We start from the raw sequence: 22,955 nt of genomic DNA on the forward strand, positions 1-22,955 counted from the left end.
AAACAAATCTGCCATATTAACTCTGGTGTTATTGAAAGCATCAGCAAAACTAGGGCATGAGCAATTTCCTTTTGTGCTAGTCTTTGTCTAAGTGCTGGAAGAGAGCAATCTGGCTTAAATTACAGAAAACCAGAAAAAGTGAAACATTATGCTTAGAATACTCTTAAGATTACAGCTGAAATTTCTCTCCCAGATCTCTTTGTTGCTGCCAAATGACATTGACTCATTTTGATGATGGCTGAAGAGATGAAGTCAGTGCTATTGGACAGAACACCACATGCTTCTGTGTTCTTAGGGCTTTCTGAGCTTTTTGTCTCCTCTTGCTACTGGGCTTTTATAAAAAAAAAAATAGTAGCTAATGTTTCCAGTTGTTTTAAATTGTTGAAAAGAGAGTATCTATAGAAATACAAAGTTACCCCTAGACAGAACACTGATGGCTAAATGATCATGGCCCAGGCATTTCCCCTCCCAGGAGTTATTTGTTCCCAATCATGTATTTGCCAGTTGTAATTGCACAATTTAATTAGACATTAAATAACCAATTAAATGTAAATTTGGAAAATATATAGTTATTTTTTTCTGTGAGAACTAGGTTAAACAATTTCGAAAAAACTTGATAAAGGTGATTTGCCAAAAGTAATTTATTTTTTTAATTGTATTTATTGATTTGAGAGAGAGAGAGAGAGAGAGAGAGAGAGAGAGAGAGAGAGAGAGAAGAGCATTGATTTGCTGTTCCACTTACTTATGCATTCACTGGTTGCTTCTTATATGTGCCCTGACCGGGGACTGATCCCACAACCTTGGCATATCGGGATGATGCTCTAACCATCTGAGCTACTGGGCTAGGGTCACCATAAAAATAATTCTTAATGTAATGGGTGTGGTTTAGTACTGTAAAAGATATTGTTAGGAAGAATCATCAAAATCTGCAAGTATTCTGAACTCATATTCTTTCATACATGTATTTTAATTCTTATTTTATTCTAAACAAATATATACTGGAAATTATAGATGATGCATTATGAATGTGGTTCATCAAAGGAACCTCCAAGCAATTGCCCCATACCCAAAGCAAAAGCTCTTATCCTTCATTCAAAGATTAGCAAATGAATTCACCTGTATATGTTTCAAATTAATTGTATAAGTGGATCTTTGTGTGAATGTGTGAGTCCCCTCTTTAATCATTCAGTGTTCAGTCAGGGAAACAGAGTCACTGTAATCCCTAAAATTTATTTAGGAATTATTTCATTTCACAAATGTGGGGGCATCTGGGAAAATGCAGTTCTGAAAGGGATAGTAAGAGGCTCATGGAATCACTAACCAGGCATTCTGAAACACGGCTGTGGGTGCTGAGCATGGCCTGCTCTCCAAGTGGGACCTCATCTTATGGAAAGGTCTCTGGGAAACTGTTGCCTCCATGTAGCTGCCTCTGGGAAGTCACAGGCAGCATCAGGCGGCCAGCCTGGAGTCACTCTTGGCCAGCAGTCAGGACAGGAAGGTAGATGCGGAAGAGGAGAGAGCAAGAACAAGTGGGGATCCATTTTGTCACATGTGACAGTCTGTCCTTGTTTCTAACTGCAGCGACAGTCTTAGATGTTTTCTTGAGGCAGTTCTGTTAAACTTAAGAAATAAAAATTTCAGCTCTAATTACATTATTGGGAAGAAGGAAATCTTTAAAATTCTTTTTATGATGCTGTCATGATAGTGGTATCCAAACCCAACAAAGATAGCATACAAACAGACAACCACAGATAATTCAAAAGCATACTAAAACAGTGATTACCAAGTGGGACTTATTCTGGGAATTCTAAAATTGTTTGAATAATCTTCTGCATGAATGAAAAAGCATAATTTTATCTTGAAGTTGTAAAAGTTACTTTGTAAATTCAACATTTGCCCTTGGTTAAAAACTATAAAAAAATGGAAAAAGATGGGGAGGGGAGCAAGAGATGGATATTTTATTTGCATGATATAGTATGTATCCCACCCCACACCAGCATCATGCTTAATGAGGATATATTAGGAGCATTCAGAATAAGGATGTTCATTATTACCAACTTGATTTATTATCGTTGTGGGCTATTAGACAGTGAAGTTAGAAAAGAGAGTTTAAAATTTTTAAGTAGAAAAAGAGGAGGTGAGATTACCATTTTGCAGATGATGTGATTGTCTTCCTCATAAACTCATGAGAATCGACTGAAAAGCTGTTAAACATTAAAAGAATTCAGGAAGTAGCTGATATATCATTTAAACGTGAAAGTAAGTAGTATTTATAAAGATACCATTTAGATTAGCAAGAAAACACCTTGGGATTAAATTTAAAGAGAAATATGCTTGATCTAAATTAGTAGTTCTCAACTAGGGCTGATTTTGCCCCTGGCAATATCTAGAGACATTTTCTTAAAATATGTTTTTATTGCTTTATGTTACAGAGAGGAAGGGGTAGGGAGGGAGAGAGAGAAGCATCAATCAGCTGCCTCTTGCACACCTTCCACCAGGAATTGAGCTGAAACCTGGACATGTCCCCTGACCAGGAACTGAACCTGTGACCTCTCCATGCATGGGACGGTGCTCAGCTAACTGAGCCACACTGTCCGAGCTCTAGAGACATTTTTGATTGTCCAATGTCAATAATACTGAGGTTGAGAAGAACTAATTTAAGTGAAGAAAACTTTAAAGTGGTACTTAGAACTATAAAGGAAAGCTCTAGGCAGATTTCTTCAAACCAAGTCTAAACTGAGAGGAAGCAAGTTTGGGTGAGTTCCTGAGTGTCTTCTCCGAGTAAAGTGAAAATATTTTTAGAATGACTTTTGTGGTGTCTCTCTGTTGTGTCTGTATAGTAATTTGCTTACTTTTAGGTAATGGACTGTATTTCCAGTAGTTGAGGTTTCTGGGTCAGTGACCCCGAGAGAAGTTGTTACTGTATTTGAATTGTTGGGAAGATTGGGTGTGTACGTACTTATGCTTCTTATAAGTACTATTTCATGAAATGATATACACTCAGCACATAGCTGTTTAATTCATGTCTACTGAACCTGCCTGAAGAAGCACTATATTGTCCTGTCATTCTAGATAAAAGCAAAAACTGCATAAGAGAGCTTAGTTTGTGAGCACTTGAGTGCAAATGTCCCCTATTTTTACAGTGTCATTTGGCTCATAAGGGAAAGTTAAACGTTAATTAAATATAGAAGGCATTATTCACATAACAGGTTGCTGGAAATTCTAGGTAGCTGGCAATTTTTGTGTCTTTAAAAATCAACCAGAAAATTTTTTTTTATCTTTTTTATTGCTAATGTACCTAAGGGGAATTACTTCACTCTTCTGCTCTAGAATGAGACCATATCTGGGATGAGCTTATTACTGTGTATGAGGACTCCTCCTCGGTCTTAGGGTTCCAGTTCTCAATAGCATTTCTCACTACATCATGTATAGTTATAGTTTCTGATTACTTGATACACAAGACTGGCTTTTCATCACTCTTAGGATGCTCACTGGAATTTGAGAATGATTTTAAATAAAATTATTGGTAAGAGTTTATCTTATTGATCTTTATTTTATATCAAGATTAAATATAATTTTATAACTTTTGAGGTTCCAGATGTCACCAGAGTCTCTTTAGTAGAGGAATTCTACCTGTCTTATCTACTTCCAATTAGGCTAGAGAAGTTGCCATAGGTACTGTTTTCATGGGGTCAACCTTCTTTCTGGTCTGAAGCTTTTTGGTAAAATGTTAGTACATAATGAACTTGCAAGATAAGTTTGACATTTTCTTCTGTAAGATGAAGGTGGAGTGCTAGAGAGATTACAGAATTTTCCAAGTTTACATAAATAGTGAGTGCCATACCTGGAATCTGAACCTTCGTCATCCAACTCTAGAACTATACCTCTCACACACTCTGTATCATACACTAGTGACATCAGAAACAAGTGGAAATAGACAATGGATTTACTGGGGGGAAATGATAGTTATAATACATTTACACGAGTGGCAGCATTATCTGCTATTCACCTTTGGTGGACCAATAACCAAATATCTGCTAGGTTCCTCCTTAAGCCTTCTATGCTCAGATGCAACCTAGAAATTGAATTTAGTGAAATAATGGCCACACTGCTCAACACTAAATGGCAGAGAATATTTGTCATCCTGCCTTGTTGTGAAGGTATATCTGTATAATTTTTAGTCTAATATTAGCTAGTTAACTATAATAAACTAGAGCCCCAATGCACAAAATTTGTGCACAGGTGCGGTCCCTGGCCAGCGATCGAAGCACAAGCATTTGGAATGGAAGGGCAGGTCCCAGCTGACCTCTGGGCCCTGGGAAGCACCTGGGCCCCTGTGCCCCGGTTTGTCCCCCACTGCCTGAGTCATCAGGCCCCCACCCAGCTCCCTCAGTGCCTGGAAGTGGGAGGCAGCCCTACCCACGGCCGCTGCCACTGGTCACCGTCTACGGGGCTATCTGTGGGGCAATTGGGCCCTGCTCACACCTGCCTTAGCCTGGTGCCACCCACTCACCTGCTCCACCATCCTGCCATGGTCCTGCTCTCATCAGGGCCCATCGGGGCTGGCAGTGCCTCCACTGCCACCTGCTGCCAGCGCCATGTTGCTGATGGCAGTCATGTTCTGTTGACCTGGTAGTCAGCACACGTCATAACGAGCAATTGAATTCCCGGTTGAGGGGACAATTTGCATATTAGGCTTTTATTATATGGGATTGGGAAAGTCCACTGATAAGTAAAGCTACTTAACTGGTTATAAATTATGATACATTTAGCCATCCAGACCTGGACTTTTATTTTCTGAGCGTTCTTTGATTACTGCTTCTATTTCATCAGTTTTAATTGGCCTATTCAGGTTTTCTGATTCTTCCTAATTCAGTTTTTGGAGATTGTATCTAGGAATTTTTAGGTTTCATTCATATTGTCCATCTTGTTTGGCATCTAATTATTCATAGTATTTTCTTACAGTCCTTTGTATTTTTGTGGTGTCAGTGGTTACTTCTCCACTTTCATTTCTGATTTTATTTATTTGGGCCCTCTCTTTTTGTTTCTTTATGAGTCTTGCTAATGGTTCATCAATCTTGATTACTAAATTTCTAGAGGCCCGATGCACAAAATCCGTGCAAGGGGCTCTGCCCTTGCAATTGAGGCAGCTTGCCTTGGCTCTTGCAGCCCCAGCTTCGTCCAGAAGGTTGTTCAGAAGGTCATTCGGCTGTCTGGTCTAATTAGCATATTATACTTTTATCATTATAGATGGTACATTTATATCATAAAATTTTTGAGCGTCTTCAAAGATTGTTATAGATTGTTTTCTAGCATAAGAAAATATAAATTGATAAATGAAAAACAGCAGGGTATACAGTATAAACTTTCTGTGAGAAAAATTATGCACATACAAAAACTAAATAAAAGCTAAGATCATAACAAAAAAAAGGAGTTGTTTTTGTTAGAATTAGGCTTGGCAGTGATTAAGAGATAAGTAAGAAATAGTGGTTTAAATAAAATAGATCTTATTTTTCTCTCACTTTCAGAAAATCCCAGGGGAGACAAACTAAGCCTGAGTTGGTTACAGTCTTTTGCTGCGAAATGCATGGCTGCCGTTCATAAACACACCTCATGGTACAAGACTGATAGCTCCAACCGTCTTGTCCACAGTTCTTCCCCAAACTCAGTGGTAGTTTTATATTCTTTATTTTTTTTTATAGTTTATCCTCACCCGAGGATGTGTTTTTCATTGATTGTAGAGAAAATGAAAGGCATAGAGAGAAATATCGATGTGGGAGAGAAACATCGATGATTGATCGTTTGCCTCCCATACAGACCTCCTACTGGGGATTGAGCCCTTAATCTAGGCATGTGTCCTGCCCAGGAATCAAGCCCACTACCTTTTGGTATATGGGACAACACTCTAACCAACTGAGCCACGCCAACCAAGGCCCAATAATCTTCTTAGAAAAGTGCATGTGTTGGGTAATCATGTAATTTAGTGAATTAACTGTGTTGCTTTTCATTAAAATGTCATATTGATTTTATTTCTGCTGTAACACTTTTAGTTCATTGTTAATACAAAACCGTCTTTTAATACGATATACTAGATACCCACAAAACAATAAGACTGCTGCTACTTTCCGAAAAGGATTTGTGTTCTCTTTGACCTGACCCTCTAATATATGAAAGTGATCATTAAACAAGGTCTTCCCACTTAGGGAGCTTCCCTCGTAGTAAAAGAACAGCACTAACCACCCTGTTGTTCCTCCTGACGCTTTCTCTAAACATGTTTTCATTTCCCATTTGGCAAATGTAGCCTTTTGGCAGATGTCTGCTCTTTTTTTTTTTCTTTTTTCACCTCGTTGTCTCATACTTACAGACTGGTCTAGCCACAAACTCCAGTGAGCCTTTCCGTTTATGAAACAAACCATGAAACTTTGAGTTTCTGGGGCAACCGTTAAAAATTAAAATTTATAGTGGGCACCATGGGATTCCATTGGAAAGGAAGTGTAAGTAAAAGAATACCTTACTAAAAACAAATTGAAAATCTTATTTTCCTAAGGTTTCAGTCTATTTTTAAAATCCCTTCTGCAGGGCCCAGGGGTGAGTGACATAGGGTAAAAGAAGAACTTTGGCCTGTGATTCTACAAAATTACACAGAAATAGGGCAACACTTCCTTAATTAGCATAGCCAAATAAATAGCATGACATTCATCACTAGAAACTTCTCAGTTACCCTAGATTTCTCCTCCCTTCTTTATATCTTCTAGGGGGTCACTAAATTCCATCAGTTCAACATCCTACATAGGTCTTAAACAAATAGTCCTTCCTTGTTTTTTACCAAATCATCTCCTTCCCAAACTCCAATTTCTGACTGTTCCCCTTCCTGTTCTTTTTCCAATGTTTCCCTTTTGGTTCAGTGAATTACCTTTTTGAAAAACAAATTTGATCATGTCACTCTTTTGTCTATAATCTTTAAGGTCTCTCTCCCCGCCCCTTTAACTGTTAAAAATAATTGTTTTAAGCCTAATTGCTTTTCCTAACCTAGCTTCACTCTCCAATCTAATTCCTGCCATTCTGCCTTCATGCACTCTAGGGCTCAGACATGCAAAGTGACACTCACTTCTTTTCCCCCATAGTTCCCCATCCTTTCTCTGTCATATAAACTTGAGTTCATCTTTGGAGTCCTAAGGGCCACCCCCACCTCACTCCCAGGCTTCAGTGTTCTCTGGTACACTAAGTGTGTTCTCTGTTACACCGTATGTAGTTTTCATGTCAGCCCCTCTGAGCTGTGAACTTCAGGAGGGTATGGTCTTGTTCATGAAATGTATCCTTGGCATCTCTCAATGCTTGGCACTTACAGGAGCAAAATAAATATTCATTGAATTCAGTGGAAATAAAAACAAGTACAGAATGTGCCTTGTGTATCCCAGGAAGATCCCAACCTGCAAACAGTGCCAAGACAGCCAGGAAACCAGGTGGTAAGGCTGAGCCAGAGGAGGCAGAACGAGGCCCACACATGCTTGCAGTAGTTCAAATAGAGGCCTGGGAAATTGTTTGTTTCCAGCCCTTGTGTCACCCTGGCCTGCCCTGTTCTTCTTTACTTGTTTTGCCTAATTTCCTCATTCTCCTCTCCCTCCCCCCTCCCCCAGTCACTCAGAAGTGTCCATTTAGCTGAATCTATTGGGCCTGCTCTTTAGCATTGAAAACTCCCATATTGCATATACAATTGTGTGGGGACATATGTGTCTCAAGATGAACTCCCAGAAATAGAGCTGGATATACCCGATTAGAGAGTTGAATGGGGTTCGGGGTGGGCAATAATAATAAATAATAATTAGCTGTTATGTGTTGAATATTTGCCAAATGCCAGGATTTACATTTAATCCTTACAACACCCTGCAACGTGTAGGCATGATTATTATCTCTACTTTACAGATGAGGCAACTGAGGCAAAGGGAGACTGAATTAACGTGCACCCTTAGAAGTGGTGGAGCTGGAAGCCAGTCAATGCATGTCTTAATCCAGTCAATTTTATGAACACAATTATAAATATTTGTAATGGACATTACAACTGATCCTTTTCTTATAAAGATATTTCTGAAGGGCAAAAGACTGAAGTTTTTTTGTTTTTTTGTTTTTTTGTTTTGTTTTGTTTTTTCCCCTGAGCTTTTGTGAGCACAGGTAGGTTTTATTTTGTTCTGCTTTTGGCTTTTTTGTTAGACTTAATTTTTTAGGGCAGTTTTAGATTTATAGCAATATTGACAGGAAGGTACAGAGATTTCCCGTACACGTTGGTGGATTTTTCTCATTAAGGATTATTATAGGCAAGAGGATATTCCTATGGAACTTAGACTTGCATTTCACAGACTTCATTGCTTCCCCACCACCCACTCCAGTAGCCCAACCTACAAACAGTAGCCTGGGGGAAGAGGAAGATTTGTCTGATCCTTCCCGGATCTTACACCACTGGCCTTGAGCAGCACAAATAGTCTCTTACTAGTATTCAAGTTCCATTCTAACCAGTTAGTAGGTGTTTATTGACCTTGACAAGATGCTATGTACAATGTATAACAGGGATACAGAAATGACAAGGTTTGGTTCTTGTTCTCCTCCCCACCAAACACGCACACACACAATCCTGCTGGGAAGACTAGTCATTCACAGACGCACCGCTAACAGTGATGTGGAGCTGTTGGTGATGTGAGCCTTGAGAGGTTCAGGGTTCTGGGCTAGAGAGGGAACACTTCGGAGTCCCCTCTCTGATGTCTGCCTGCGTCCCCCACCTGGCCCTCTCTTCTGTGTGACTCTCACTACCAGCTCATTCTCTGTTGGTTTCCAGCTTTATATACAAACTCTGTGTCATATTCTACATTCAAAATGCTTAGTGTTCCTCGTTAGCCACAAAGATTTTCCCAGGTCTTTATTCTGGATAACTAGGTGGGGTTTTTATTCCCCCCCCCCCAGGTCTTCAAAGGGGTAATCAATCCTGAATGTACAATAGCTTTGTCAATGAAGAAAAACCAAAGCTAAGCCTCTCGTCGCAGACCATGTGGGTCTTGGCTATGGGCCAGCCGTCCGTTGCTCTTCTTAGCTGGAAGAGGCAGGTTAGCTGGAGAAGCCCTGCGGTGGGTCAGGCTGGGCAGTCAGTCTGTCCTAATAACCGATCCAAGGCAAGCACTAATAGGTTGGAGCCACCAGTGTGAGGGCTAGCCTCACTGTTTGGGAATTGGAAGGATAAACAAATATTTTCACGGGGTGCATCCAGAACTGAGTAGTCAAGGTCACTGTGGTGCAGACAGAACTCATAGTGTCAATGTGTCCTGGTGTCTGGGCTCTTGTGGCTTTTTTTTTTTTTTTTTTTTTTTTTTGGCAGCATCTATAAAGAACACAGAGCATGCTGTAACCTCTACTGTTGATATTGGGTGTGCTCTTACCAAGTTCAGTGAGATTTCTAGGTCTGTTTCCATTTTGTACAGATGGCTTTGAAAGTGGAGCCAGGCTTGCATTTTCTGTGGGTTGGGCCTTTGCCCAGGATGCTTTGCTCCTCCACCTGAAGCTGGCCTATAGGGCTCTGGTTCATTCATGGCACCCAAGGAAGAGGCGGGTTCTCACAAGGAGTCTCAAGTGGGCTTTGTTTGTTTTGTTTTCACAGATGGGGATAACAACATACAGACATACCTAAATCTCTCTTTGAGAAAGCTTTACTGTGATGAGTCTGAAAAATACAACTTTAAGAGGGTGTTGGGAACACTTTCTTCTTTGAAACACCTGATTTTTTTTTTTTTTTAATGGTAACATACAGTTTTGGACATTTCCTCCCCCAACCCCCACCCTGATAGCCATGATGTAGGTAAGAAGTATTGAATGGTTGTTAAGATGAAAAGTATCAGACTTTTCTTGTGTTTTTAATGGGAATGTCCATCTATATACAGTAGAGTATATAATACTTTCAACAGTACATATCACTGTTGCATATCTTTGAGAATTTTCTTCTTTCAAAGTAGACATCGGGCTAATTTATCTGTAGAGTTTTTTATCTGGTTTCAAAATCAGTGCCTTGTCATTAGCGAACTTCACTTACTAGTTTTAGTCAAGTCTAAGCTGCACAATGGTTGAATTGGTGACTATTATATTTGTTTAACTGCTGTAAAGTAAGTTTGCAACAATAGATGCTTGCACTTAAATAGGCCTGCAGAGCATTGGGGCCCTATCAATCATGCAGAGATTTCCCTCCTGCTGTCTCTTCTGATGGACAATTCTGCTGATGTGGATATTCAAAAAGAAGGGATCAGGAAGAACAGATGATGGATAAAGACAATCTTCTGTCTTGAGAGGAAATCAGAGAAATCCTTTTAAGGAATTTCTTTGTCATGGTGTCAGAAGATTAATTATGCTCGTGTGAGAACAGCTTTCTCATTGGGTGAAAAGAGACATTATCCTTCTGACTTGTGACAGAAGATTTTCAAAGAAAGAGAGAAAGATTTCAGCTACTCTGAAATCTTCTTCTTCTGTTGTCTTCTCAGCATTCTCCCAGACTGGTGGATTACATCCATTTCATTGTGTCATTCAACCAGTAATTAATGAATTGGGAAATTTTGTTTCAAGCAACTCCTCCTTCTGTTCGTTATGCAAATCTTTTTAGGGCTTTAATATCTGAGTTAAAGCATCAGATTTTAAAATAACATAATAATAGAATTAGGTGTAAATAGCGATAATACTTAAGATAACATTCCAGATAACCTCTCTAAACATAACAAAGCAGTATTTAGAAAAGTCTTTGAAATTTAAGAGACAAAACACATTGCATAAAACATAACAATAGGACACGGACCCTGGGGGGTGGGGACTTGTCCCGGGGAAAGGGAGAGGGGGGAGGGGTCAATTGGGGGAAACGGAGACATATGTAATACTTTAAACAATAAAAAAAAACCATAACAATAATGGCTTCAAATAATTTTTTTCCCCAAATAACTGAAGCCTCACAACTTAAACAATATATTTTTTCAGTGAACGTTCTTCCTTTAATATATTACTTAATATTGTCTCTTAAGTAATGCGCGTGAACGGACCCAGGGTTCTGATGATGAAAATCTGCTATTGAGCTACACTGAAATACAGTAATGTCTCAGTGACTGTTGAAGCATTTATTGAGTGTAGCTGTTTGCTCCTGTGCTAAGTGCACTGAGCAGCCATACTTTTATTTTTACTACCTGCTTTTTGTAGCTATGCAGACTGTTGCCTTCAGGTGAGCTATCACTTCTCCCCAGAGTTTGTGTCCTGTTGCTGGTAAACTGCTATTTTGCTTTATACCTGAAGGTGAACCTGTACCTGAAATTCAAGTCAATCACATTTCTTTCATTAATTCACTGTAAAAAAAATGCAATTTTTCTTTCTTATTTCCAGGTACTTCACTGGTGCTAGGCGAGGTAGTTGAGGTTTCTCAGAGTCTGATGTCTGAAAGGATGCGTGACTGTGTACATCCACACTAACGCGCACACACACAGGTGTCCATTATTAATGTATCAAATGTTAATACGATGTGTAATGTATTATTTTAGTGGCTCTGTGAGTATGTATGACCACTGGCACACTTTTACATTGCAACCTAAAGAACAGATTTGCAGTGACATTCCCACGGTAGACACTCCTTCCCTGTTTTTCTTGGGCCCCCAACACAAGTGCTGTGAAATGGTAGCTACACTAAATAAGAATTGACTACTAGGTTGCATGGGGGGGGGGGGGGGGGATCTTTACATTGAGCATTGTAAGTTTTAGCCAGTGTTAGTAATTGTAAGTTTTACAATAAGTGTAGTGATTGTAGAACAAGATTCAGATTTTTGTGAGAGTCAAAGCCACAGCCAAATGAGTGAACCTTATTTTAATTCACACTTGATCATGATACTTAGATGAATTGATTTAAGTTCAAAATGTAGGATTCTTGGGTGTTAAGCAGGATCTAAATTTTTATATATTACCAATTCTACTTGCAGTTTTAGTTTTGAAGATGAGAAAGGAATAATTGTCATGAAACACACAAAGTGTTTAAAAAAAAAAAAATTCCAGGAAATGAAAGTCTGGGAGTTGGTACGATCCCTTTTCTCCTTCCTTTATAAGGAGGGAACATTTTGTGCTTTGCCTTCCTGAGAGAAAAATCATCTCCTGGTGCTACTCCTGCACTCTTAGCAGAATGAGTTAAATTTCGAGAGGGCTTTAATTAAAACTAGAGGTGATTCATCTCCATGACAGATAACAATTTGAAGAAAAAACTGTTGACTAATTAATAAAAAAATATATATAGCCAGTTATAGAAAATGCTTCTCTCACTGTGTTTCTGGCCCTGCTATTAAAGGAGAATAATCAATTTATCACCACCAGCTGCATGAATTCGGCAGAAAAGAACTTCATGATTTCTCCTTCCTAAACCCTTGCTGAGTTGTTCTGGCACTACATAAAAGTGGGTCATTTGTACCTGAAATGCATTACCAATGCTCCATTAATCTTAGTGACCGCGTTCTCTCTTTTCCTGCAAGAAGCAGGATGGGGGCATATTATGATGGAAGAGGAGAAGGTATGTGTTAATTAAAATGGATGTGCAAATGAATAATAGGGGAAGGTCATTTAATATTTTGTAGCCTGGCCTTTTTGATAACGAACATGTAATCAAAATACCAGCAAAGGTTTTGTGGCGTGTTTTATATTATTGACTAGTAGCATTATCATAGCTTCAGCATAAGGAAGAATGTTTCAACAACTTGTGAGAAAAAAAAAAAGATAAGTGTGTCTCTGGATATATACCAAGAAGATCTTTAGTCTAGAAACAAATGGTGTGTCAGACCAAAATAATGTGAGAAGATAGGTGAACCAAGGACAAAAGATGTTTTCTTTTGGCTATGTTATTTTATAGTTAAAAGCTGTATCACTCTTGCACCTTATACACAAAGATTAAAAGGGGGGGAAATACAGTAACCGAAGACTCGAGAGTGTCTCGGTTGTTAGACGAATCTTAGGAAGACCTTGATTATGCTCTTTATCATTGCTTTGCAGCTTTAAAATAATTTCCTTAATAAATCGCTTTCCATCCAAACAGTGAGAGAATGCTTCATGGGCAAGGCTGCACTGACCTTCCCTCTTGGTCTGCTCTGTCGATGGGCAGGTTTCAAAGGCTAAAGTAGCTATGGATGAAATGGAATCCTCAGCGACTTGGTTCCTTTCCAGATCCCTCTGGAGATGGTAGTAGCCAACTTTGTTCATCTATAAAGAAAATGGGGGGAGGTGGAAGGGGGAGCAAGGGGGTTCGGAAGAAGGTCATTCCCTGAGCACTTTGGAAAGGGAAGCAGCCGCAGTCTCCTTCCTTCTTGCTTAAATAAACAAGCTAACTGGAAAAATAAACTTCACTCCTTCACATCTGGTACAAAGCTTCCTCTCCTGTTGAAAGTTCACATGCTCCCTTTGCTACGCCTGGCCGTGTGAATCAGGTGTCTTCCTCCCTCCTGTAAAGTCACTTAGGAGGAAGTGCCATCACGAGAAGCCTGGCGGCTTCCGCAGCCCAGGAATATCATCACTAAGCCCTTGAGTTGGCAGTGACATCAGGTGAGGCTCCACCCAGCCTTCTACATGTCTGTTAGTGGGAAAGCAACAGGACCTAAGGACCGTGATGCAGCCAAAAATCTTCAGCAAATTCTGTTGTCCTCCTTACATCGGGTCATATATTTATTTGGGGGCCTAAGCGCTACCTAATGGGACTGATGTTTAACGTTATTTCCCTTAATGGCAGGCGCTGACATTGGCAAACCAGAGCAGGAGGTTTGAGGCAGCAAGCAGCACCATGATTTCTGAGGCACAATGCCATGTACTAACCACCTGGATAATACTAGTCATCAAAATTTACCTTTTCAGACTTCTCAGAACTCCCCTTTCTTCTGGCATCTGTCTTCTAGAGAAATGCTTTAATAATTGGTATTTACTAATATTGTGGTCTTAGTCTCGCTTTTCCATGAAATAGGAGTACCATTGGCAGCCACCTTTACCTCAGAATTTCACAGACTAGATACCTCTTAGTACAGAGTTGAACATCCCACAATATGAATGTGAAGAAACAGACCCTGCATGTATCATAGGATCCAATGACCATTACTTAAAACTTGATTAGGAAACCATTTTGGAGGGGAAAAGTAGAATACAAAACCTACAGGAGTTGGGGGGGGGGGGGGTTCTTTGCATCCTAAGCATAAAGTCATCCCAATGTTTTTATGAGAACAATACTTCTCAGGAAGTTGGAATTTAATTTGCTTGTTTTTAGTGCTCTAAATCAGTGTTTCCCAAAGTGTGGTACATGTACCCCCAGGGGTACAGGAAGAGTTTGGTGGGGGTACACGTTGCACCGGAGTTTGGTGGGGATATGCACTGCACCATGCTTAGCTGTGCCTAATTCTACGTTCTCATGAGTACGAGGGGTACTCAGCGTTACGAAAATTATAGGAGTACACATATGTCCAAAGTTTGGGAAACACTGCACGATTGATTCGTTGTTTTTTTAGGTTTCACAATTAAACCTAGTTGATAAACAATATTTAATTTTTTTTAAGCTCTACTAGTTTCTCAATAGGGCCAGCCTGAAAGGAACAGGGAAAGGTCAAAGGCCACAGACACCCAAGAAGGGGTGGGAGGCAGACATGATACTCATCCCAGGAGCACGTTGCTGTCGTCATAGCAAAATGTCCTTTCCTGACTCTTGTGCTCCTCGCTACCTCTTTGGAGCATAATTTCAGAATGGCAGAGGGCTTCATGGGTACCATTATTGGTTCGTTTTCATTTTCCAAAGGAGATTAAAGTGCAGAGCAGACAAGTCTCTAGTCCTGGAATCAGACTGCAATGTGTGTTGTTGTTTTTCTTTTTAATGTGTTTGACTGACTGTTACAAACAAGCATCCTGTTTAACAATCATACACAATGTTAATATCTTATCTTTTTTAACCCAAATAAGTGGTTTTCAAACTCTGATGTCATAGAATCATCCGGGGTTAGGGCTGCTAAGTCTGGCAGCCTTTTCTGTGGTATTCAGAATGCAGATAGATTTCTGATTCCTTCCCCAGATCCAGTGACTCATAGACCTCTGAGAAGATGAGGAACCAACACAGTAAATGTGTTCTCCAGGTGACTCTGACCCAGCCTTTGAACTAGACTTTCTGAGAAACACTGATCTGAATGGTTCCAAGGTCAAAGAGTGTTTCAGTATCCACAGTGGTCTCATCAAGAAAAATCAGAAGTACTCGTAATTGCAACCAGATTTCCTATTTTGTTATATTCAGGCCAAAAACAGCAAATGCTGTAGCAGTTGTTGATACTAATGGGAACATCCATTCTATTCTTCCCTATTACGACTCCTGACTTATCATTCAGCACCTTCTACCACCCCTCACTCCCCAACCCCACTCCTGTCATCACCATCTGACCAGCTGTGATTTCCAGAGCCTTCTGGGCACCTGAGTCAGCAGGACTGACCCACTCTGCCTCACTTGCCTATAGATGGTCTCCATCCATAGCTGTGATCATTTGTTTCTCCATGTTGTTTCTTCCTGGGATTCCCCTTGGTTTCTTCACTTTTTATCCAAAAATAAAGAGCATTTTGTCTTCCAACTTACACCATTGGTCCACAGACCTCAATTCCATTAGGAAGTTCCTTAAATTTTGCTTCTCCACGAATATTTTCTCAGGTTAGGTAGTAAAATGAAAGGTTATAACAGAGAGTGAAGATCTTATTTCTGGGTGAAATTTTTTTATTCTGAGTTAAGTTTTAAATCTATCTTATAAGAAAATCTAAAGCTTAAAAATGCCAATAGTAAAGTCAAAATTTATTTAGTCATATAGAATCATGTAATAGTGAGCTAGGAGTTCCAGTTTCTTTAGGTTGACTTCTGTAATACACCAAAAAATAACTTCATAATTGTTTTCAAATCTAAACCAAAATTTTTGGATGTCATTCTGACCTTAGAAATTTCTATTTAGGGATTTTCACAATTTGTGTAAGTAAACTCATGTTTAACCAACTTGATAGTCATTAGTTCTCTTGTGAGTTATAAATAAAATGATTATTATAGTTTGGACCACTTCACACATTCTTTTTTGTTATTGTAGAGAACATAGTGTAACTTTGCTTGAAAAATTAACATATAGGGTTTAATGGATGTAGGTTTGAATCTCAGCACTGCCAACTTTGTCAAACAAATCACTCAGTTTTCTGGAGTCTGTATTTTCATCTGTAATGAATACATTATGTATCTTAGAACGTTATTGTGAGCATTAAATGAAGTAAAGTGTTTCAAAATTCCCAGTGTAGTTCTGAGGTGAAGATTTGGGTTAGTTAATTAATTTTTTGTTGTTGTTAATCCTTACCTGAGGATTCTTTTCCATTGATCTTTTTAGAGAGAGAGGAAGAGAGAGGGAAAGACAGAAAGAAACATTGATGTGAGAGAGACACGTTGATTAGACTGCTTCCCCCAAAAGGCCCGGGCCGGGGAGGAGCCTGCAACCAAGGTACGTGCCCTTGACTGGAATCGAACCTGGGACCGTTTGGTCCACAGGCCAATGCTCTATCCACTCAGCCAAACCAGCTAGGGCAGTTTGGCTTAATTTAAATGTTGGTTGCATCTAATGACAGGAAACTTTTCTCAACCTTAGACGAAGATAATATTTTGTAGGTCTATTATTTTTATAATTTTTTCTTTGACCTAAAACTATCACATTCCTATATAGAACTGGACTCTCAGACATTATAATCATTTCATTTTTATTCTCATTGCTTTTTTTTTTAATCAATAAAGGATACATTATTGATAAGCGCAAGGGTAGCTTATCTCTTTGGCTGTTGTTGCCTTACTAAGTGGTATGGGTTTATTTGATTGTATATCTATTTTTTGCTTCCTTTGAATGCTCCGAAGATCCCTGCCGGTTCAGCTCATGCTCCCCACTGTCACCCACAGGAGATTATGACAGAGGAGTGTAATGTGGTCTCCACCACTACAACCCCTCACTTAGCAGCACAATAGAAAAAACATTGGTTCTGGAGTCACAGGAATTCATTTGAGTAGTTGGCTTATGAATACTTGTGTGTGGGATAATCTTAGAGAGATTGAGATAATTTGCATGAAAGAGCTCTATAAAGAATAAAAGCATTATTTCTCATGTGGTTAAGCATTTCTATAAGAAAGAGTATAACATTTATTGTATGCCTAACATATGCCCAGAGCTTCACATACATTATCCACTCTATAACTCTTTGAGGTAGGAGATATTATTCCCATTTTACAGATAACTAGCCTTAAGCCAAATGACTGTAAAGTAGTGGATAATGTATTTCTTTTTCTTTTTTAAAAAAATATATTTTATTGATTTTTTACAGAGAGGAAGGGAGAGAGATAGAGAGCTAGAAATGTCGATGAGAGAGAAACACCAACCAGCTAGCTGCCTCTTGCACACCCCCTACCGGGGATGTGCCCGCAACCAACGTACATGCCCCTGACAGGAATCGAACCTGGGACCTTTCAGTCCGCAGATCAACGCTCTACCACTGAGCCAAACCTGTTTTGGCTGGAGTATATTTTCATTAGATTTGTTATTCACCACACTGCCTGTTTTCATTGGAGCAGCAAAGCTCAGGCCATTCTTGGTCCTGCCTCTTGGCTCTCAAGGAGAGAGGGAAGGAGTAGATGAGATAATGAAAGGAGACTCTCCGTGTAGGTAGTCAGTGCACGGCTACTGACTTGGTAGGGCGTATTTCTGCCACTGTCTGTGTGACAAAGCTGAGAGGGCCGGAGAGGCCACACACAGAACGGGCAGGGTGTCTTCAGTGGAGTTTGTTGGTGATGGTAGAGGGAAGGTTAGTTCTTCTGCAGCCAACTTGAAATGTGGCTCAGCCACATGTGCCTTCACTTTCTTTTCCCTCTGTCAGACAAGGAAGACGGACTTGTGTTTTCTGAATAAATATTTTAAAATGTGTAAACCTTATTACAATTTTATTATTATATCATTTTAAAGCGAGAGGAGTGGTGAAGCCAAAAAGCTCAGACTCATTGAACTTTCCCCGTGTTCTTCCACTTAACACAAATGAAGTCAAAGTTATCAACTGGCCTGAAGGCCCCAGCTGACAGCAGACCATAGATGTAAATTCTTTCCTCCTGTGTCAGTGCCGCCTGGTTTGTGGCCCTGCTAGGACTTGACAAAACAATGGGAGTGTCTCTCAAAGGGAAAGTGGGAGCTGAATTACTTTTGTTCTTAGTGAAGGGTGATTATTACAATCAAACAAAACTGAAGAGGCATGAAGAGAAATTAATTTCCAAACAGTAGAAGTTATTGGGAAAGGTTCTCATTATTGTACCTCAGTTTTGGCTTTAGGCTTTTAGGACTATTTATCAGAACCATTTTTATCTACCTGCTTATCTGCCGGGTCTCTAAATACATTTGTAAGATTTCAGGATGATGGATGGGTCTGTATACCTGAAAATGTTAAGTGAAAGGACATTTGATCTAATATTACATATGTAGTGTCCATGTTGTCTTTTTTTTTTTTCTTCTCTCCTCACCTCAAGATATGTTTTTATTGATTTTGGAGAGAAAGAGGGAGGGAGGGAGAGAGGGGAGGAGGAAGGAAGGGAGAGAAGAAGAGAAAGAGACAGAGACAGAGACAGAGACAGAGACAGAGACATTGATTGGCTGCCTCCCATACAGGCCCCACCGTAGGTATATGCCCTGACTGGGAATCTTACCGCAATCTTTTGGTGTACGGGATGACGCTCCAACCAACTAAGCCACCTGGCCAGAGCAGTGCCCATGTCTTCTTACAGGACTTTTAACAAATAATTATTTAAATTTTACATCAGTTATTAGGTTTAGCAATAGGGATACCTTAGTGAATAAAACTGGCAAATAACGTGGCAAGTTATTAAAGTTATTTAACATAATTCCCCAACTTCCCCTCCCCCCCAAAAAAAGAAAACAAAATTAAAAACAACAGATCTCAGCCTTGTCCACATGGAAGTAAAGGTTTTCCTTCCACATTTTCAAATTTAAGCATCTAAACTGTATTTGAGTTTAAACTTTGCAAGCAAACCAAAACAAGCATGTGAAGTGATGGAAATTATACCAGAGCCTAATGTTTTGCTTCTTTTCATTTTGGCAAAAGTGTCACTTATTTTCTTTGTAAGTGGTGCAAAAATGAGGAAGAAAAAAATCACTTACAGTTGGAGAGATCTGAGTTTTTCTAGTTGGCACTTAAAGCAGCACTTGTGCACAACATGGTCACATTGAAATGATGGGCATAACAAATTTTAAAGTTGCTACAGGCCTTTAAAATGTCAGGAAGATTAAAAGGGAAAAGGCTGGTCGTGAATTCTGGTCATGAACGCGTAGTATTCAAGAACCATGTTTAGGTCCCAGCTCCTCTAGGCCTCACTGCTTCACACACAAATCAGGTGGAATTTTTTTAAAAAAATAATTATACATAAATACCTGATGATCTAATGAAGACAGTTCCTTAATGTGTCAAGATGAGTTCTTTGTATCTAATTTGAATCCTTTGTTGCCTTCAGCTAACCTGCTTTAGGTTTTCTGAAATCCAGGCATTTTACAATGCAGACTCCAGCAATGGCATTCACTTGGAATGCTGCCTTTTGTTTACCAGCTTTCCCAGACCCTCATGGGTTCCTTTGGTCATCGGGTGTCTTTACTAATGTGATTGGTACTCCTGGGCTCTGCAGGTAGCCATGGGCCTTTATAAATGGGATTTACAATGGGACCCAACACCCTGGCTGCTAATGAAGGCAGCCACAGGGATTTCTTTCTCTTTCTTTTTTCAGTCTTGTTTTCCAAAAGAGTGAAGGAAAATTGTTTGCTGGCTTTGCTAATTATCCTTGTTTTCCATTTACTTAATTCTTACAATTGACTTACTAACTGTGGTTCGAAAATACAAATATTTTTGTTTAGGGGTCAGAATGTTTCATCTGCTGCCCCTCCGTGCCCGTCACTAGAATTGTTTATTATTAAACCTGGAAAGAACAAAGTAGTCTCTATTTAAACTCAACCAGTGTCACCTTCATCTGTTTTTGTCTTTCAGGAGATTTTTTGACCAATTTGGTTATTTTAAAAAAAGGAAGTCCATGACTGGGAGTCTTGCACTCTAGTACCAGCCCTGCTACTTCATGCATCTATGATCTTGAGTAAGTCACTTACACTCTTTGATTTCTTATCTGGGGGGGGGGGGGAAAAGTGTTACTGAGGTACATATGGGATCCTCGATGATTTTCCTATTCTTCCAGCTTTCTGCTCTTTCTATTACCAAAGTGAACTGTCTGCATCGTCAGTTTCGAAGTCATACACTTTATAAAATTTTAACTCAGCTTTATACAAAAAGGATCTATTTTCCCATTTTCTAATAATGAAACATGGAGCCTGCGTTCTCATTGCTCTTCATAGGGCAGTCGTTCTCCGATGTGGTTTGAAGGTTTCCCGGGGGTCGTGGGTTCTTTGGGATTTAGAATGAGAAGGGACATCAGCAATTGCTGTGTCCAATCACTTGAGTTTCACTCATAAGTACTCAAAAGGCCCAGAAAGGCTTAGTAGCTCATTCATGGTAACAGCCCAGAGAGCTGCCAGGAAGGCCCAAACGCCCAGGACAAAGTGGCATGTACGGGGGTGGTGCTGTCCTAACTTTCTCTTAAGGAAAAACACGATGAAAGGATAAAGGGAGAGACAGTTTATTCCAAATCTGAAAACTTAAAAACTGATTGATAGTATAAGATGGTTAGTTTCTACATGTCAGCTTCCAGATAAAGTCGATCCATTCCCACAAATGTTTAAGGAGGGCATAGTGTGCGCAAGACATTGAGCTGACATCATGCTCCTGTAGGACTGTGCAGAGTCATAGTTTCTGCCCCTCAGAAACGTACAGATTTACTGAAGACAAGACAATGGTACAACTAGTGCTGTGCATGTTGCCTGGAATAAAAAGGATTTCAAAAAAACTCAGGTTTTTGCCGAGATCAGTTTGGCTCAGTGGATAGAGCATTGGCCTGCAGACTGAAAGGTCCCGGGTTCGATTCCGGTCAAGGGCATGTACCTAGGATGCGGGCACATCCCCAGTAGGGGGTGTGCAAGAGGCAGCTGATCGATAATTCTCTCTCATCGATGTTTCTAACTCTCTATCCCTCTCTCTTCCTCTCTGAAAAAAAATCAATAAAATATATTAAAAAAACAAAACAAACAAACAAAAAAACCCCACAAGTTTTGCCCTGGCTGGTTTGGCTCAATGGATAGAGTGTTAGCAAGCAGACTGGAGGATCCCAGGGTCGATTCCAGCTAAGGGCACATGCCTGGGTTGCAGGCTCGATCCCCAGTGGGGAGTGTGCAGGAGACAGCTGATCAGTGATTCTCTCTCATCGTTGATGTTTCTCTCTCTCTCTCTCCCTCTCCCTTCCTCTCTAAAATCAATAAAATATATATATTTAAAAACACACAGGTTTTTTAAATCTTAAGGACTTTTTGAGGATTTCCAAGTCCAAAGGGAGATTGAGTTAAATAGAACCTGATAGTTCCAGTGTTCATTAGCAGGTCAAAGGTAAATTCAGAGTGTTTTGGGAACTCACAGGCAAGGCCTTAAGTCAGGATGGGAGAAAAGAACTGGTAAAATAATAGCATTTTGGCAAGGTTTCCTATTCTTGAGATAGTGTTTGTTACTGGAGAAAATCTCTCAGGCATACAGATGGATATCATTATATATTCGTTGCCCCATAACCCTAAATATAACCCAGTTGTATCTTTGACTGCTTTGGCTGAGTCCCTCTCCTTTATCCCTGATCCATTATTCCAAATATAGCTCTGTTCTCTTCAAGCCTGTACCCACTGCCCTTTTCTCAGCGGGGTGCTCCTCTCACTTCTAGGAGCTCCTAAAGATTCTCAGTAATTGCCTTAAATTCGGCTGACCTGTAAGAGCTAGTGACGCCAAGTGTTTTATCTCCAAACCTGCTCCCTCCTCAACTTCACATTCATCTATGAAATGACTGCTGGATATGTCCAACTGGGTGTGTCACAGTGTCCCAAAATCAGCCTAGCTAAGACCTGCATGCATTACCTTCCATTCAAAAGCTCATCTTCTTCCTCAGGGTGCCACCATCCTCCCCAATGTGCATTTCAGAAAAAAACTGCCTGGCTGGAACATGAGAGATGCAGAAAGAACATCCACTTAGGAAGCTGCAATAATCCAAACCACTGTACTCTTTGTCGTAGTACTTAACCCAGCACACAAAGTTGCATGAGAGAACATAGCCAAGTAACTAAAAAAACATGCTTTGAAATAAGATGATTCTGTGTCTGATTCCTGGCACCACCATTTATCAGCTAGCCAGCCATGAGACCTTGAGCAAGTCATTCAACTTTCTAAGACTGGATTATCTCACCGGTAATTATTTTTTTAATAATAAAATTGTCATAAGGCGTTCTGAAGCTTAAATGAAATATCACATATGAAGCTTCCAGCGCTGGTATCCCTAACTAAGATCTTTGAGAGCAAAGACCATTTCTGCCATTGTATCTGCAGGAGGAGACACAGAAGAGGCACTCAATAAATATTTGTTGAATGAGTGATAAGGAAATGGCCTGCTTGAATGGAAGTGCTAACAGGAGTGGGGGCGGGGGGGGGGGGGGAGAGCGGAGGAGAGGGAGTGAGAAAAGCAATGCCAAGTAGAGACCTAGGCTTCATTGTGAATCCTTTGCCCGTGTCATTTCGTCACCAGTTTCTAATGATCCCCTTCCAATGCCACCAGAGGAATCTATTCGAAGCCGAAATGGGAATGTGTCATTCCTTTGCTCAACACCTTTCTGTGTGGCTCCTTTTTTATCTACAGGATCTGGTCTCAACTCCTCACACCTGAGCCTACATTTTCATCTTCCTTAATCCGCTCCCTCGCTCACTCTTGGTGG

General features: G+C 40.0%; 1 protein-coding gene across 1 annotated transcript in view; it reads left to right on the forward strand.

Moving 5' to 3' along the window:
• Positions 1–22,955, forward strand: part of GREB1L (GREB1 like retinoic acid receptor coactivator) — a 198,644-nt gene that overhangs the window by 63,987 nt on the left and 111,702 nt on the right. The window contains exon 2 of the mRNA XM_036418475.2: positions 20,095–20,197. The gene's annotated coding sequence lies outside the window, so the exon portion shown is untranslated. The remainder of the gene's footprint in view (positions 1–20,094; positions 20,198–22,955) is intronic.

The sequence above is a fragment of the Pipistrellus kuhlii genome, unplaced genomic scaffold (genome assembly GCF_014108245.1).
Source record: "Pipistrellus kuhlii isolate mPipKuh1 unplaced genomic scaffold, mPipKuh1.p scaffold_m20_p_6, whole genome shotgun sequence".
In the NCBI taxonomy this organism is placed as follows: Eukaryota; Metazoa; Chordata; class Mammalia; order Chiroptera; family Vespertilionidae; genus Pipistrellus; species Pipistrellus kuhlii.